The sequence below is a fragment of the Urocampus carinirostris genome, chromosome 1 (genome assembly GCF_059441175.1).
Source record: "Urocampus carinirostris isolate Australia breed hairy pipefish chromosome 1, RoL_Ucar_1.0, whole genome shotgun sequence".
NCBI classification, from domain to species: Eukaryota; Metazoa; Chordata; class Actinopteri; order Syngnathiformes; family Syngnathidae; genus Urocampus; species Urocampus carinirostris.
Genome location: NC_142349.1, coordinates 63,214,654 through 63,224,390, shown reverse-complemented (window position 1 = coordinate 63,224,390; position 9,737 = coordinate 63,214,654). Strand labels below are relative to the sequence as shown.

Genomic DNA, 9,737 nt, shown 5'->3' with positions numbered 1-9,737 from the left:
TCCATTATTCTTGGTCGACTATCTCTGAGAAAATATAATATTAGCTCATTGGTCCGGATAGGGCACTTTATAAATCATTACTATCGTATGTTATTTAAATCGCACTGTTGTTCATCAAGTCATTGTCTTTCTGTGTTTAACTCACTGTATTACGGTAGGAACTTCGTTCTTGTACAAACCAATACAGGCTTTCGAGGATCATGTGACTTTTTAAGCGGAGGCGATATTGAATGACCAAAAATAATGGGAGAAGTTATGTTTTCTAAATTGATGGACGCTGAATGCAGGAACGTGAGACAGAGGAATATTAACTGAGTTTATTACAATTTAAGAGCAGGTAGAGAAGGCATGGAGCGGGCCGGCCGGGATCAGGAAACCATTATGGCCGGTACCAGATCTGGAGAGACGAAGAGCAACAGGTAATAATAAAACATGGATAAAACATCTTGGTAAGAGCTGCGATTCTTTGGCAGAGAATGAAAATACCGTCAAAACGGAATTCACCAGCGACATGCTGCTGCGAAGGCTAAACTTATACAGTGGCTTGATGAGCTGATGAGAAGCAATGCCCCCTGCCACACACTACAGGAAAAATAAAGATAAGTACAGCACAAAAAAAAAAACCTGGAACATGACAGAGGATGCAAATCGGTCCACCTGCTTTAGTTTAAATATGTTTTTTAAGATTGCATAGGAGGAAAAATTATGGGTAATTGACAACATAATGTGTTAAGAAAAACAAGTCGGCATTGGGTCCCTGACATCATACCTACGATTTCATACCTCGACATCGTAATCTTCTTCTCTGTCCAAGAACTAAACGATTATTATTGATCCGTTGATTTTACATCAGCCACTAACAAACTGGTTATATCCTTGGAGGCTATTAGAAGATCGAAGTTCATTAAGAGTGCATGGTCTTGGTCGGTTTATCAAGTAGTCAAGGATGTCCGGGTACGAAATTGCAAGTATAATATCAGGGTTCAACTGTAACTTGTCATTTTGATAAATACGTGTCTATGTTGTTAATTACTCTCAACTTTTCTTCCTATTTTGTCTTCGAAATGTGTATCTTCTTATATTGCGGCCTGTTCTCCAATAAGGCGGCCTCTTAAAATGTCACGTGACGCTTGGAAGTCTCTATACAAAACGTATACATTTAGACACAGACTTTCTCAAATTGGCTCACTGATCTCTTAACCGACAGGGATGTAGGGGCACCACTTCCTGTGGTGTTTCTTTGGCAAGTACATCCTGGTGGCGCGAATCCCTCTCCATGCTGTTTCCCTTTGGAGTAGGGATTTGCGCCCCCACGTGAAACAGATGGTATTGGTTAATACGGTTACCAGAAGCAGGATAAGTCTCCTGTTCTGACTCAGATACAGCACCTTCATCATCTGGTCGCTGTTTTAGTGTAAAGCGTCATCCCGCTCTTCGGTGTTCGGTCTGACTTCGGAATTGACTGAGAGCAGCATGAGACAATACTGATGGGGAGTGTGTGGATCCCTGAACCACTAGGATCGTAGGGGAACCATTTCCTGTGGTGTGTCTTGGGCAAGTACAGCCTGGTGGTGCTCATCCCTCTCCAGCAGGCCAACAATGTATACAATATTGATCAGTTCATGGTTCACGGATCCTTTAACCACCAGGGTTGTAGGGGCACCCCTTTCTCCGGTGTGTCTTGGGTGAGTAAAGCCTGGCGGTGCCCATCTCTCACCAGGCTTTTTTCGGAGGTAGGGGTTTGCTCCCCCACTTTAAACAGATAGTACTGATTTCTATGTTAACCAGTATCATAGGAGGCCTCCCGATCCGACTCAGATACAGCACCTTCATCATCTGGTCGCCGTTGTTTTTCAGTGTTAAGCATCATCCCACTCTCCAGAGATAAACCGGTCAGAAACAAGCATCGACATGTAACAATACGAATACTAAACACAAAATCACATGGGGACATTTTTTGAGTATCCTATAAAATGAGTTGCATGTCCGCAAAAAGGCTTTGTTACATCCAAGACAATCTACCGAATCCAACCGTGTAAAATATTTACTCTAAAACACAAGATAATGCCGACAGATTAAATAAAAGAGTTTATTATTTCTCGGCTTGATTACTGTAATGTATCTCTTTCTGGTCCCAAGATGTCTAACATCAGAAATTGGCAGCTGGTTCAAAATTCGGCAGTGAGACTTTTGACTAAGACAAAAAAGTTTGAGCATATTACTCCTATATTAGCTAACTTGCTCTGGCTCCCAGTCCGCTCAAGATGTGATTTTTAAGTTCTATTACTAACATACAAATGTTTGCAAGGACTTGTACGGAGCCTCTGCTCGAAAAATGCTGGTCTACTTGTGACTCCAAGAGCCAAGAAGAAGTCTGCGGGCTCAAGAGCGTTCTCCATCCGGGCCCCCGTGCTGTGGAATGCTCTGCCTCTGGTGATAATGGCAGTTTTTAAATCTAGACTCAAGACACACTTCTATTCAAAAGCTTATGATTGATGCCCACCTCATATTTTTTATTGTCCTGTCTTTTTCCGACTGCCTGGCTGGTGGTGATATGAGGAAGAAGGAAGCGGACCAGCATCTGGACCTGAAGCATGTCAACGCCTGTATCAACCAGCCGGCAGAGATGGAAAGCTGCAACGTTGCTTTTATGGACTTTTTGGACAAATTTCAACATAATGTTTTCTTTTATTGATGTTCACTATGTTTTGTGTACTGTACTGCAAAATCTATTGCTACCTGGTTATCCTGGAGGGGATTACCACTTGTAATGCCACTTCTCAAAGTTTCTTAATTTCCTCATGCTGAGGTTTTTGAGTTTTTCCTTGCCCTCATGTAGGTTTTGGATCAGATGGTGTAATAATAGTCAATAGTCTGTAATAGTCTGAGGTCACAAATACACATGACTTGACTATTATTTTAAGGCCTGCACCAGACGCAGTCCAACATCAATTAGGATGACATTTGTTATGCATTCTCTGGCAAAGTCATGCTGCGAACTGAAACTCCTTCATTCCAGACTTGGCAGCTAGCCAGCGGTGTTACACAACCCTCCAAAAAATGACTTAATTGCAAATATGACGTTTGTTTATATGAGGGTTGTCAATTGTTGCAGTCAGACTACCCTGACCAGATTGAGGTTCTGAGTTTTTCCTTGCCCGCATGTTGGTTTAAGATCAGGCGATGGTGTCATTGTAATCCTGTGCAGTCCTTTGAGACTTTTTGTGATGAAGGGCTATACAAATACATGGGACTTGACTTAATTGCCAGTTACAAATAAACAGACTGGGACAATGATTGGCTCCCTGTCACTATTTAAACCCCCGTCTTTCTGTCACCTGTTGTCAGTCCGTCTGCGAACCTCAGTTTACGCTAGGCAAGCTTTTCAACCCTGACTCACTCTTGATTTGGCGCCCGTTTCCTGACTTCGAGCCATTTTCTGATCTCTACCAGGGTTTTTGGCTCTCCTGTCCCGGCTACTGACTTGTTTCTTCCGCTCCCGACACCGCCATCACTCGCCACGGAAATACCACTTCCGCGTTCTGGGCAACCTCCTCCCCACGACCAGCGATCACCGGATTGTGTGTGCAATCCTTTACCTTCTTTCCGATAAAACTGAGAGAAACATACGCAAGTGCGTCCTGTCTCTGTTCTGGTCCTGACAGTATTAGCTTATAAGGGCCTGTATTGCTAAAAACTATAACACCTCCTTGGAAAAAAAATCATTTTTGTTACAAAATACTTCTTACAAATTGCTTTTTCGCACTTGTGGCTTTCATATTTTTGTTAAAATAAACGTTGTGGCGATGACATTATGCCTTTTGCAAATATTCAAGTTTTTAAGTGCTCTTTGTTCAGTAAAAGACTTTGCGTTTTGTATATTATTGTATCTAGGACTTCCATCGAAAATACATGTTGACGCAGTTGCCCAATTGGTAAGTGACATTTCTAAACATACACCAAAAAAATAAAGAACTAAAACTGGGTGGGATACCAAAAACGTGAATGCCACACGTGAGCGATCGCTCTCCTTGGCAACCGACATCAACAAGGCAATTCCCCTAAATAGACGGGCATTGTCCACTTCCTTTACATTATGTTTTTTTCCAACGAATGTACAGGCCTCCGAAACGTGAACGTATAATCTCCTCTCCTCCCATGTGGGCAACAAATGCAATCAAAAAACGAAATGATTGCGTCAATGTTCCATGCGTTCCCCATGTAATCTGCGCTTGGGTACGTTCCTGTTTTAGGTCATTTATTAGCAGGGTTGGGTAGGGTTACTTTAACTTGATTACCGTATTTTCCGCACTATAAGGCGCACCGTGTTATAAGGCGCACCTTCAATGAATGATATATTTTTAAACTTTTTCCATACATAAGGCGCACCCCTTTATAAGGCGCTATAAGTGCATGCTGGTTTAAGATCAGGTAATTGTGCAATTTTGTAATTGTAATCATGTGCAGTCCTTCGAGACATTTTTGTGATTAAGGGCGTCATAAATAAATGTGACTTAACTTGACTTGGCTACAGTAGAGGATGTAGTTACGTTATGCCGCGCTAAAGGGAATGTCAACAAAACAGTCAGATAGGTCAGTCAAACTTTATTAATAGATAACAAACAAGCTTTCCACAACTCCATTCACTCCCAAAATGAATAAACAGCCGTTTTATTATTTTCTCTGAGGTAAAGCATTTTCGTGACCCATCTTTAACATCTTTGAACAACAGCAAGGCATAACATTTTACTTTTCCTCCTTTTAGTCAACGCGCAAAAAAACGTCCGATACTGTGATGGTAAATGAAACGTTAGTGCAATATAGTGACACTCGTAATGTGCAAAAACAATAACAGTAAAGCAATAACATGATAACTGTAAAATGTAAAACGTTGTAGTGGGTTTTACATAATTCACCCATGGAACCATTGTTCAGTTAGCGAGTTCCTAGGGGGACTCTTAATTCTGCCGGATCGAGCCACTCTCGTGTTCGATTCATTAATGTTGAACTCTCGCTGCTGCTCTATTCCCGTGTTCTACTGCGTGACTGATCGCCTTGAGTTTAAACTCTGCGTTGTAAGCGTGTCTCTTAATAGGAGCCATTTCAGGGTCTTTATACAAACGCACAAATAAAAGAGAATCGTTGTTTGATATTTCCCAGTATGCACTTCTTCTACGCAAAAAATGGAGTCGATGGCTGCTTACCATAAGTTGCGAGACCTTGTAATTCAATATTGATCCATATATAAGGCGCACCGGATTATAAGGCGCATAGTCAGCTTTTTAAAAAAACAATCAGATTTTATGTGCGCCTTATAGTGCGGAAAATACGGTACTTTCAATTACTTTTGGATTACTCCAATACCAAATATGCTAATAAAGACAAAATAAACTAAATATGAATAAAATGACTACATTTTGTGCAGGCTTGGGGAGTAACGGAATACATGGAACGGCAAAATTATGTTGGCAAGCTGTTTGGATTTATTTTCATTTTGTTTCTGTCGCATTTTATGTTAGTTTTGCCGGAGATCAAAGCCAAGAGAGAAAGCTTACCACGTGTTGTGAGTCATCATTTTATTCATATTTAGTTTCTTTTGTCTTTGATTAGCATATTTGGTATTGGAGTAACCCAAAAGTAATTGAAAGTAATCCAGTTAAAGTAACGCTACCCAACCCTGTTTATTAGCCAAATTTCCACTGCCTCTTCTAATCTCAATGTCGAGTTTAATAGTCCTAGCTGAAAAATGTGATTCATCTTGGAGTTAGAAAAAAATGAAATGTAACTTTGAGAAAAACAAGTGGGCCCTTAAGGTCTGTGAAAGGTGCAAAGGAGGACTAATGTTTGATGGACGGTTTGAAGCGGGGTAATTGGAGTAACGCGGCCGGTACCAAGCACCTCTTTGAGGGGGGGTCTCATTCTCTACACTGATTTATTGGAGTTTTACGCCCATGTGTGTGCTCAGGAAAGTACAAGTAGGCAACTGGGCTCAATTATGCTAACACTATCATATTGTATAAGCCTTGTAGAATAAGTAGCAATATCTTACCTGTTTTCATCAATCACTTAGCGGGGTAATTTTGAGGATGCTGTCGTGTAAATATGATGAGCTTTAGTCAATTCCCATATATGGCTATGTTCAAGAAAGAAAGTACATCGTGTTTGATTAACAGCGAAAGTCGTACTGTTTATTTATAAAGATGTCTTGATTCTCCATTCTTAATATTTAATATAACAACAACAAAAATCTCCAAGACCCTCTCTCCCAATGTATTGTGAGATTTTTTTTTAATTTCAGTCAATGTTGAATGTAATCTATGTGCCAATAAAATGTTTAGTTTTAAAAATGAGTATATTTACCATTCCACCAAATAAACGTTTTATAGAAAGAAAGAAAGAAAGAAAGAAAGATAGAAGGAAAGAAAGAGAAAAATAAAGAAAGAAAGAGAAAGGAAAAGAGAAAGAAAAAGAAAGGAAAAGAAAGAGAAAGAAAGTCAGAGAAAGAAAGAAAGGGAAAGAAAGGAAGAAAGAAGGGAATAAATAAATAAATTAATTAATTGACTAAATAAATAAATAAAGAAGGGAAGAAAGAAAGAAAGGAATAAAGAAAGAAGGAAAAAAAGAGAGAAAGAAAGAAAGAATGAAAGAGAGAAAGAAAGAAAGGAAGAAAGGAAGAAGGAAAGAAAGAAAGAAGGAAAGAAAGGAAACAGGATAGAAAAAAGTTGGTATACAAAGATACAAAGAAAGAATGAGTTGAAGAATAAAAGAAAGAAGGCATGAAAGGAAGAAAAGAAACAAACAGAAAACTAAGACAGAAAGAAAGGTGCGAAAGAAAGATGGAAAGGAAGAAAGAGACTAAGAATGAAAGGCAAAAAGAAAGAAAGGATGGAAGAAAGGATGAAAGAAAGAAAGATAAACAAAAGAAAGGAGGAAAAAAAAGAGTGAAGAACAGTGCAAAGAAAAGAGGGGGAAAGGAAGAAAGAAACTTAAAAGGAAAAAAAGACTGAAAAAAAGAATGACAAACAGAAGGTGCGAAAAAAGACAGAAAGAAAGTAAGAAACCAAAAAGGAAAGGCTAAAAGAAACAAAGAAAGGAAGGATGAAAGAAAGAAACAAAGGTAAACAAAAGAAAGAAAGGAGAAAAGAAAAGAGTAAAAAACAGAAAACAAAAGAGGGGGAACGGAAAGGGAGGAAAAAAGAAAGAGAGAAAAGAAGGAAAAAAGAAAGAAAGAAACAATATTGAAGAAATAATAAATACATCCATCCATCCATCCATCCATCCATCCATCCATTCCCCGCGCCGCTTATCCTCACTAGGGTCACTCGGGTGTTGCAGCCTATCCCAGCTACAGAACATGCAAACTACACATGGGGTGGCTGTGGTAGCTGGAATTGAACCATGGACTTCCGCATCCATTTACTAAATTTATTAATTTTTGGAGAGGATATATGAAATCTTTCTCTCTCAGAGGGTTAACACTTATATATTAATGCAGTGTGTTTTGTTAAAATGTTCCACAAATTATAATAATAATAATAATAATAATAATAATTTCCTTTGTATTGTCATTCTTTGTAACAATGTACACAGAACGAAATGTCGATACACCTGACCCGTTGTAGCGAGTCGATGCAGCCGCAGCCAACAGAGGGCGCCGCCATTATACCAATTAGGTATGTATCGGCCGAGGCGCGAACCAGCGACCTCCCAGTCTCAAAGCGGACTGGGAGGTCGCTGGTATGCTTCATGAATAGAACAAGCAAAGAGTACATTTACTACATTTTGTTTGCATTCCTTTCATATCCAAAAATGAGCAAACTTCGACTTATTCATACCTATTTTGTATATATTAATATGTTTGTGGCACTCATCTATTTGATGACTACTTTGCTCAAGGACAGTGAAGGGACAAGAACGAATGGCTGCTATTTATTTATTTTCTCCAGCAGAGGGCAATAATGCATCATCATTTAAATGATCCATATTTTCAAACGTCATTATTGCTTGAGGGTCTCCAGTCTGGCAGATTTTTCTTTCCCCCTTCTTGCTTTTGATTATCCATTGCAATTTCTCATCTTGTGCTTCGGGTCCATTTTCCTGTAACTTGAAAGGTGAAAGTAACAATGAGATTGAATCAAGACTGAGACCTAACCACTTAAAAAATGATTTTTTTTAGTTCAATCGTGGTAGTTCTTGTTATATTGAAAGAAAAAGAATCATTTAACTATGTGTGCACATACATTGAATAAAAGAAATCAAATAAGAATTGCATTCTTTATTAATAATGACGTATTTCATACACTATACAGTGTTATTTCTAATGTTTCATAAATATTGCATAATTATTTAATGAAACGTATCTCGTTTGAATGACAACATTTATTTTTCGTCACATGAATTGTCAAGTTAGGCCCGCGTTCATGAAATATAAAATACACAATTATTAAATACTAATGAATAAATCAAACTATATTGCTTACATTGGGCAGCACGGCGGAGCGGTGGTTAGCGTGTGTGCGGCACAGTTCTGAGGTCATGGGTTCAAATTCAGCTACCAACCTTCCTGTGTGGAGTTTGCATGTTCTCCCCGTAATTGCGTGGGTTTCCTCCAAGCACTCCGGTTTTCTCCCACTTTCCAAAAACATGCATGTCAGGTTAGGCCGATCCAGTTGTCCGTCTCTGTGTGCCCTGCGACTGGCTGGCAACCAGTTCAGGGTGTCCCCTGCCCACTGCCCGGAAATGGCTGGGATGGGCTCCAGCACCCCCGTGACCCTTCTGAGGATAAGCGGTGCAGATAATGGATGGATATAATGCTTACATTTCCTAGTAAAATAACAAAAATAGTATGAAATGAAATGATCTGCATTTATATAGCGCTTTTCAAGTCAATGACTTCCCAAAACGCTTTACAGTGTGCTCCACATTTCCCAATAGCGGCCTTGTATTGCAGCCATGTAAGACGCTAACCTGCTTATTGGGGGTATAAGGGGTTCAGTGTCTTACCCAAGGACACTTCGACATGTAACACGGACGAGCCAGGATTCGAACTGGGATCCCTTGATCCCAAGATGAGCGCTCTACCTCCTGAGCTATTGCCGCCCCAAAGCCAAAAATTTCCCTGACCGGGAATCGAACCCGGGCCGCGGCGGTGAGAGCGCCGAATCCTAGCCACTAGACCACCAGGGACTGATAGTAAAGTCAAGTCAAGTCATGTTTACTTGAATAGCCCTTAATCACAAGAGTCTCAAAGAGCTGCACAGACCACAGATTATTGCAAACCACACACTATTATGACACCATCCCCTGATCTAAAACTGACATGAGGGCAAGGAAAAACTCAAAAACCTCAACATGAGGAAAACAAAGAAACTTTGAGAAGGGACCGCGCATGAGGTAATCCCCCTTCAAAGGATGACCAGGCAGCAATGGATGTTGCAATAACAAATAATACACAGATATTGTCAATATTACATATAATTTATTCATATGCTATAGAATAGAAGTGTGTTTTAAGCATAGATTCAAACAGTTCTACTGAAGTTGCAGATCGAATCTCAGAGGGAAGAGCATTACACAGCACCAGGGCCCGAATGGAGAACGCTCTCGAACCTGCGTATCTCTTCTTGGCTCTTGGGATCACTACTAAACCAGCATTTTCAGAGCAAAGGCTCCGGAGCGGAACATAGGGCGAAATTAAATCTGAAAGATATGAGGGAGAAAGTCCATGCATGATTTTG

At 39.9% G+C, this 9,737-nt stretch overlaps 1 non-coding gene across 1 annotated transcript; it reads right to left on the bottom strand.

Moving 5' to 3' along the window:
- Window positions 1–9,114: 9,114 nt before the first annotated feature.
- Window positions 9,115–9,186, bottom strand: trnae-cuc (transfer RNA glutamic acid (anticodon CUC)). Its single transcript has one exon. It is a non-coding gene; the product is annotated as a tRNA-Glu (tRNA).
- Window positions 9,187–9,737: the final 551 nt, after the last annotated feature.